Raw genomic sequence first — 6,853 nt, 5'->3', positions numbered from 1 at the left:
GCGCATGTATACAGCCTCATAACAATAGACTGACAACCTTTTGGGTAGTAAAGTAGTAGTACAAGGCAATATGGCGACCGTTAGCCACGAGGCCTATCTTACGGAGGAATCCGAGATAGCCGATGTATCACGATTGCATGTATATCATGCATGTACGATGTGAATCTAAATTTAGTTTAACGGTTCATTTGAAATTTCTGCAGCGATATCGATTCATAGGTTACATTACACTAAATCATTGTGTATCCCTCCGTGGTCCATTCGAAAGTAGTGCCTATTTCTAAAGAGTTCCTTTTCTCTTCTTGAATATAGGCCATTTAACAATGTGAGACATGTCTTTTGTGGTTATTTGTAATATCCTGTATGTGTCTGGAGTACTTTGATGCCTTGGATTGGAAGCTAACTTAAAAGATGAACTTTTGAGGGTGTGTTTTCTATTGTGTGGGGCTTTTGTCGAAATTAGGATTCCGAAACACGTTTTTCTACGGTGGGTTCATTCGACAGCGATTTACTTTCTTAGAAGTTGCGAGACGGTATGTTTTTGATTGCAATTATTGGAAGATGACAGATCCATCTTTAAAATGATACCAGGTTCGGAAAAATTGATACGTCGGAAAGGCAAGAAAAATGCTGTGAAAGTTGTCAGTTTTATAATGGGACCCTATGGGAATCGGAATTAGTGTAATATAACCTTTAAAAAGCACATTTACTGCAATGTCAAGGTCACATGGATTCGTCTGCAAGCGAGACAAGTAGAAAATGAATTTTAATGAATGTTTTGATGATTTGGGTGCTAAAATAGATGAGAGGTGTCAATATTTTGGTCCTATTGGATGTTTTAGGTGGTTTTGGACTGTTCCGGATGGGTGGGGGACCTGGTATGGACAAGTAAGGGTAACATTTCCAACAAATCTTAAATGTAAATATTATTATGTCCATAGATTGAAGTTTCAGGTGGAGAGCAAGATGAAAAATATGCAAAATTACATGCATGCAACCCATTTATGCCATTTTTCTCTTTGTTTGTAGGCCTGACCGTTTGTCCTTGAGCCGTAGATGGTCAACAATCCGCTAGATGTCTTGCTCTGACTGGTGCACTGGACATGATTTCAATGTGAGTCATCATACTGATTGTTTAATTAACACATGAATTTCAGTTTGTTCGTTAAAGTACTAACTTAGCTGTGTATTTTTACAGTGGACGTAGTGGTGCGTTGCAGGTGGTAGACTAGGTATTTCCATATATACACTATGTTTACAGAATTGCGGCCAGTGGAGCAACATAGCTGATGAGTTAATAGCACTAGTTCTTCAGACAAATAACTTTATTTTCAACCTATAAAGCATATTTAGCTGTAGGTGGGGCCAATTAGCTGTAAGATCTGGCTTTTGTTCTGTTAAGCCCTTAGAGTAATGAATTTCAGAGTGAAGACCATAGCGCCTTTTCCTAGTCAAGTATCGGGCAGCTGTATGTCTTTTCAGAAATGCACATGTCTTCTTAAGCATGTCATTGTGTTTGCTTTTAATAAGATAGGCAATAAACTCATAACCTTTAGACAAATGAGCATCTGTAAATTCAGATTTCACTATTTCAGAGTCAGCCAGACCATGATTGAGCTTAAGGGTTGTGCTGCGGATGCAGCCTGTGCAGTTCCGGGAGAAAGTCACTGTCTTGGGCAATGCGGTCTGGTATCAGGTAAGCACTATTGAAAGCCTCACACTTTTGGGGGGTCTGAAGCCTTGTGCTGTCAATGCGATCTGGTTAAAGTACAATAAGAATGCATTCTCAAAGCAGTACTTCATCAGATATGGTTATCTCAAGCTTACAGTTCGCGGGCAGATATGACTTCGATTTGTTCTTGCTAGCAGAACCCCTACAGGCCAAACTATGCGTTAAGCACTATTTTCCACAGCAACCCTTGCAGACAGAAAAACAATACTTAAAATTACTTCTGGCATTTAATTTCTAATTTCATACATATCTCTTTTGTATGTTTGTTTGCCCTTTTTAACTCTGACATGCCATCTTGCTCACATTGATGGAGCATACCTGTTTTTGTTTAGAGCCAAGTCCCCGGCTGCTCGAGTTTGCCGTGTCAATAATGAGAAAGCCATGGCATGATGTCTCCTCTATGTGTTTCCTTATCTCAGTGTTGAACATAATTGCCAGTTTCGGGGGCCTAAACATTTTATTTTATTAAAGGTCTGGATGATCCTTGCCTGACTGCGGGTTTGTGTACACCTCAATCCGACTCTGTGTCCTGAACAGAGGCCGCAGACGTGCAGCGCTTGTGGACGATCCATCAACATCCTGAAAGGTCAACACTACACCAAGCTGGGAAAATTGATCCTGATAGTCATCCCCAGGTAGTGGAATGAATGTTCACTGAACTACAGAGGAATCACACCCAAATGACTTTCCTGCCACGACATTAGTGTGGCCACTCGCGTAGGAATTCCTTAGCAAACATGCTCTTTTGCATGGTGACTGTGGACATTTTTGCAAAACTTACGCTTTCAACACTGGATTTTAAAGAGAATACTTAATAAAATGTCGCTAACAGGACTTATTTATATGAGAGAGACTATCTGGATGCGCATTAAGTGTCACTTTGTGTCGTAAGCTGTTGACGGAGCGATTTGCGCCTTTTTAAGTGTTAATTTTGGGTAGCCGGCTTGTATCGGCTTGAAAGCTGCAAATTATGCCTCTCATCATAATAGCATTAATTTTTGTAATTGCAATGTGTATGTTTAGATTGTAAGTGAAGCTTTTAATAATAATTTTCTTAAAAAACATGATTTTATATGCTCTCAGTGAGTTTTTTATTGAAAAAAGTGCTTAAAATTTTAAAAAAGTCTCCTATTTCATCAAGAAAAGTACACTGATTCACAATCAATACATTTATTTGGGCCTTTTGCTGATATATTGGTGAATTTCGCATGCAATGATACCAGTTTTTGCCATGAAAGTTACGCGTAACAATAATTGGAGACGCAAAATCAGCTGTCGTCACTTAGACTAAAAATCATGCATTCCGACTTGACTGCGGCCAATTTAGTCACCGCTTTAAATGGCCATTTTAAGGCCTTTACCCCCATCCGAATGCACTGAAATTGCATATTCATTGTGGAAATAGTTGAAATCTCATGTGGAGAAAGTTTGAAAAAGATAGGACAAAGTTGAGTTCCCTTAAAGGTTACATTACACTAAATCATTGTGTATCCCTCCGTGGTCCATTCGAAAGTAGTGCCTATTTCTAAAGAGTTCCTTTTCTCTTCTTGAATATAGGCCATTTAACAATGTGAGACATGTCTTTTGTGGTTATTTGTAATATCCTGTATGTGTCTGGAGTACTTTGATGCCTTGGATTGGAAGCTAACTTAAAAGATGAACTTTTGAGGGTGTGTTTTCTATTGTGTGGGGCTTTTGTCGAAATTAGGATTCCGAAACACGTTTTTCTACGGTGGGTTCATTCGACAGCGATTTACTTTCTTAGAAGTTGCGAGACGGTATGTTTTTGATTGCAATTATTGGAAGATGACAGATCCATCTTTAAAATGATACCAGGTTCGGAAAAATTGATACGTCGGAAAGGCAAGAAAAATGCTGTGAAAGTTGTCAGTTTTATAATGGGACCCTATGGGAATCGGAATTAGTGTAATATAACCTTCATACGACACATGAACACTTACAAAAAAGACGAATGCATCGGTTATTGTAGGAAAATAATTACGAATTATCTTCGTCACAATCGGCTCGGGGCGCTAATTTGTATTTGCTGTATTTTATGAAATTCGTCTTAAATGTATCATTTTTCTTGCATAGTGTGTGTTATTATAACATATTTGTATCAATATTTTACAATTCAGCACATATAACAATCGTATATACCCGCTTTAAGCGCCGAACAATGCCTGTGTCTGAATTTTCAATTCTTTGTTACCACTGCACATTTGATGATGATGATGATGATGATGATGATGATGATGATGTTGATTAAAAAATGTAAAAAAGGCGAATAAGAGAACAGGGTAATCATTTGTACAGCCCAAACATTTGTCAGCTCTCCTTTTGGACGCAACAAAAGACGTATTTCTTGCATCTTATTACAATGTGTCTGTTTCTTGTAAAAAAAACTCGCAACAAAGATGTCGATTTTTACGCCGTCTTTATGTGAAACTCGTTATAAAAGTCATCCTTGCGCGGAAATAAATAAAGCAGCTGGTCATGTCACTCAATGACACGAAATGACACGCTTTTGACAGCAACAGATCCATATATTTCTCACAATGTGACAGCACTAACTGACCTATATTCAGTTCATGTTTATCGACGCGTTTGACAGCGGCAACTGACCTAAAAGTAACCAAATACTCATCCAAAAAAGATCTCATTCTTCTGTTGTAGTTACACTTTCCTTAACTAAGACATACCGCCGGTTTCCCGAATATATAGACACGTTAACCAATTCATATTCCCGCTCATGTATGCATGTAATTATTGTTAACATGTTAATGATTTATTGATGAAAAAGCAAGAATTGTTCTTCAATGTTCACCAAAGTTGTTAAAATTTACTTATTTTCCCTCGCCCTCGATACAACATTTTATAAAGATACAAAAGAATATTTCCATCAGCCATAATGAAAGCAAAACATACATACTAATAATTATAAAGCAATCATTTAATGTATATGTTTTGATATATTATGTGTTTTTTAGTATGGTACCGTATTAGAATTCGATATATTTTATATATAATTCAGTTGTTTAGTTTTAACCTATTTATTCTTGCTCGTTTGCTTTTAAAGGCTGTGGCATATTGAAACACTCTCGAGTCCATTTCCTGGGACTAGCATCAGAACTTGGTGTCAAGGTTTAGATCTAAAAAACGCTCCCACGGTGGGGATCGAACCCGTGAGTTCAGTTTGGGCGGTACAGGGCCTTAAAGCGGGTATATACGATTGTTATATGTGCTGAATTGTAAAATATTGATACAAATATGTTATAATAACACACACTATGCAAGAAAAATGATACATTTAAGACGAATTTCATAAAATACAGCAAATACAAATTAGCGCCCCGAGCCGATTGTGACGAAGATAATTCGTAATTATTTTCCTACAATAACCGATGCATTCGTCTTTTTTGTAAGTGTTCATGTGTCGTATGAATCGATATCGCTGCAGAAATTTCAAATGAACCGTTAAACTAAATTTAGATTCACATCGTACATGCATGATATACATGCTGGCGAATTCGGCTGTACAGCCTTTTTCGATTTCAGAATTAAATATCTGGCTTATTTAGCATTTTTCGACACATGTTCTTCTTAACTTTTATTTTAGTTTATATTGAAATATATGTATAATAAGTTTTTTACACATTTTATATTTATTACTAAATATTTGACAAGATCGTATATACCCGCTTTAATTTTAGGAAATATTTCGGGGTAATAAACTACATGAGGGGTAAGTAGAGTTTGACGATGAACTATTTAAAGCCTGTCCCCTGATACAAGTTATGCAGTTTTAAAGTCCGAGCTTAATTACGTGCATTTACTACTTACTTCGATTATTGGCTACGCAAGATCCAATAAGTGTGTGGCTGAAATTGTATTACTGTAATAAATTGTACATGAAAAACAGCGAAAAATCGGTGTACAAATATGTACATCATAGACTGTGTAATGTTTTTAGTAATAACCATGTAAACAAATATTCTATCAACATTGCATTTTGTACAAATATATATTAATATTCAGTCATACGTGGAATTATCAACGATATATTGAGAATTAGTTTCTAAGATAAAACATACGCTCAAGAACTTACGAACATGTGGTTGTATGTAAAATGTCGAATTTAAGAGTCTTATAACTTTTTTCATACGTTTTAAGTATAGCAATATACGCGTAATTCGACACAGTTCAATACCGGTACTAAATAGCTTCATTATATCAGCGAGAAATAAATGTGTTGTTGTTTTCATCTCAGTTCAAACCGGGGACCTGTTGATTGGAAGGCTAATGTCTATATCAATCGGTCTGTCCGATTGATACAAATCAAAATCCATTTGTATAAAATAATAAGAACGTGTACGTGTTTCACTTATAAACCAAACAACATAAATGAAGCGCTAGTATCGTGTTGGGTTGCAAACCCGTCAAAATTTACAATATTGCAAGTGGTAAATAGTAATATAAAAATAGTTTACTTATATATCCTTTATATAAAGTATACTTATAATGCGCGTATGGTTATTCCGTCACATTTTATATAAGTTTTTTTTTTTTTTGGAATCTGTAACAACAATTGGTAATTTGAGTCGTGGTCTGAGAAAACTGGGCATAATGCATGTGCGTGAAGTGTCGTCCAGGATTATCCTGTGCAGTCCGCACAGGCTACTCAGGAACGACACTTTCCGCTTTTATGATATTTTTCATTTGAATGAAGTCTCTTCTTAGCAAAAATCCAATTTAGGCGGAAAGTGTCGTCCCTGATTAGCCTGTGCGGGCTGCACAGGCTAATCTGGGACGACACTTTCCTCGTCCCTGATTAGCCTGTGCGGGCTGCACAGGCTAATCTGGGACGACACTTTCCTCGTCCCTGATTAGCCTGTGCGGGCTGCGCAGGCTAATCTAGGACGACACTTTCCGCTCATGCATTATGCCCAGTTTTCTCAGAACACGACTCATATGATTATACACTTTCCAAATGCAAACGCATAGTACCAATTCTCTGTGACTAATGACGTGTACTTGTGTGTGCATGCGACTGACTGGCCTGTAGCGAAATTGTTTGACACGCTTTGTTGTTAATAGTCGAAATGACAGTGCAAATAAATC

At 37.1% G+C, this 6,853-nt stretch overlaps 1 long non-coding RNA gene across 2 annotated transcripts; it reads left to right on the top strand.

Annotated features, from left to right (window-relative positions):
- Positions 1-224: 224 nt before the first annotated feature.
- Positions 225-3,306, top strand: LOC127856154 (uncharacterized). Of its 2 annotated transcripts, XR_008037869.1 has the most exons (4): positions 225-888; positions 1,030-1,114; positions 1,596-1,696; positions 2,204-3,306. It is a non-coding gene; the product is annotated as an uncharacterized LOC127856154 (long non-coding RNA). The 2 variants fall into 2 exon arrangements; XR_008037868.1 differs by having other exon boundaries at positions 225-1,114.
- The last annotated feature ends 3,547 nt before the right edge of the window (positions 3,307-6,853 follow it).

The sequence above is a fragment of the Dreissena polymorpha genome, chromosome 13, assembly GCF_020536995.1.
Source record: "Dreissena polymorpha isolate Duluth1 chromosome 13, UMN_Dpol_1.0, whole genome shotgun sequence".
Taxonomy (NCBI): Eukaryota; Metazoa; Mollusca; class Bivalvia; order Myida; family Dreissenidae; genus Dreissena; species Dreissena polymorpha.
The sequence above is the reverse complement of the archived record's forward strand: the minus strand, read 5'-3'. Positions and strand labels throughout refer to the sequence as shown.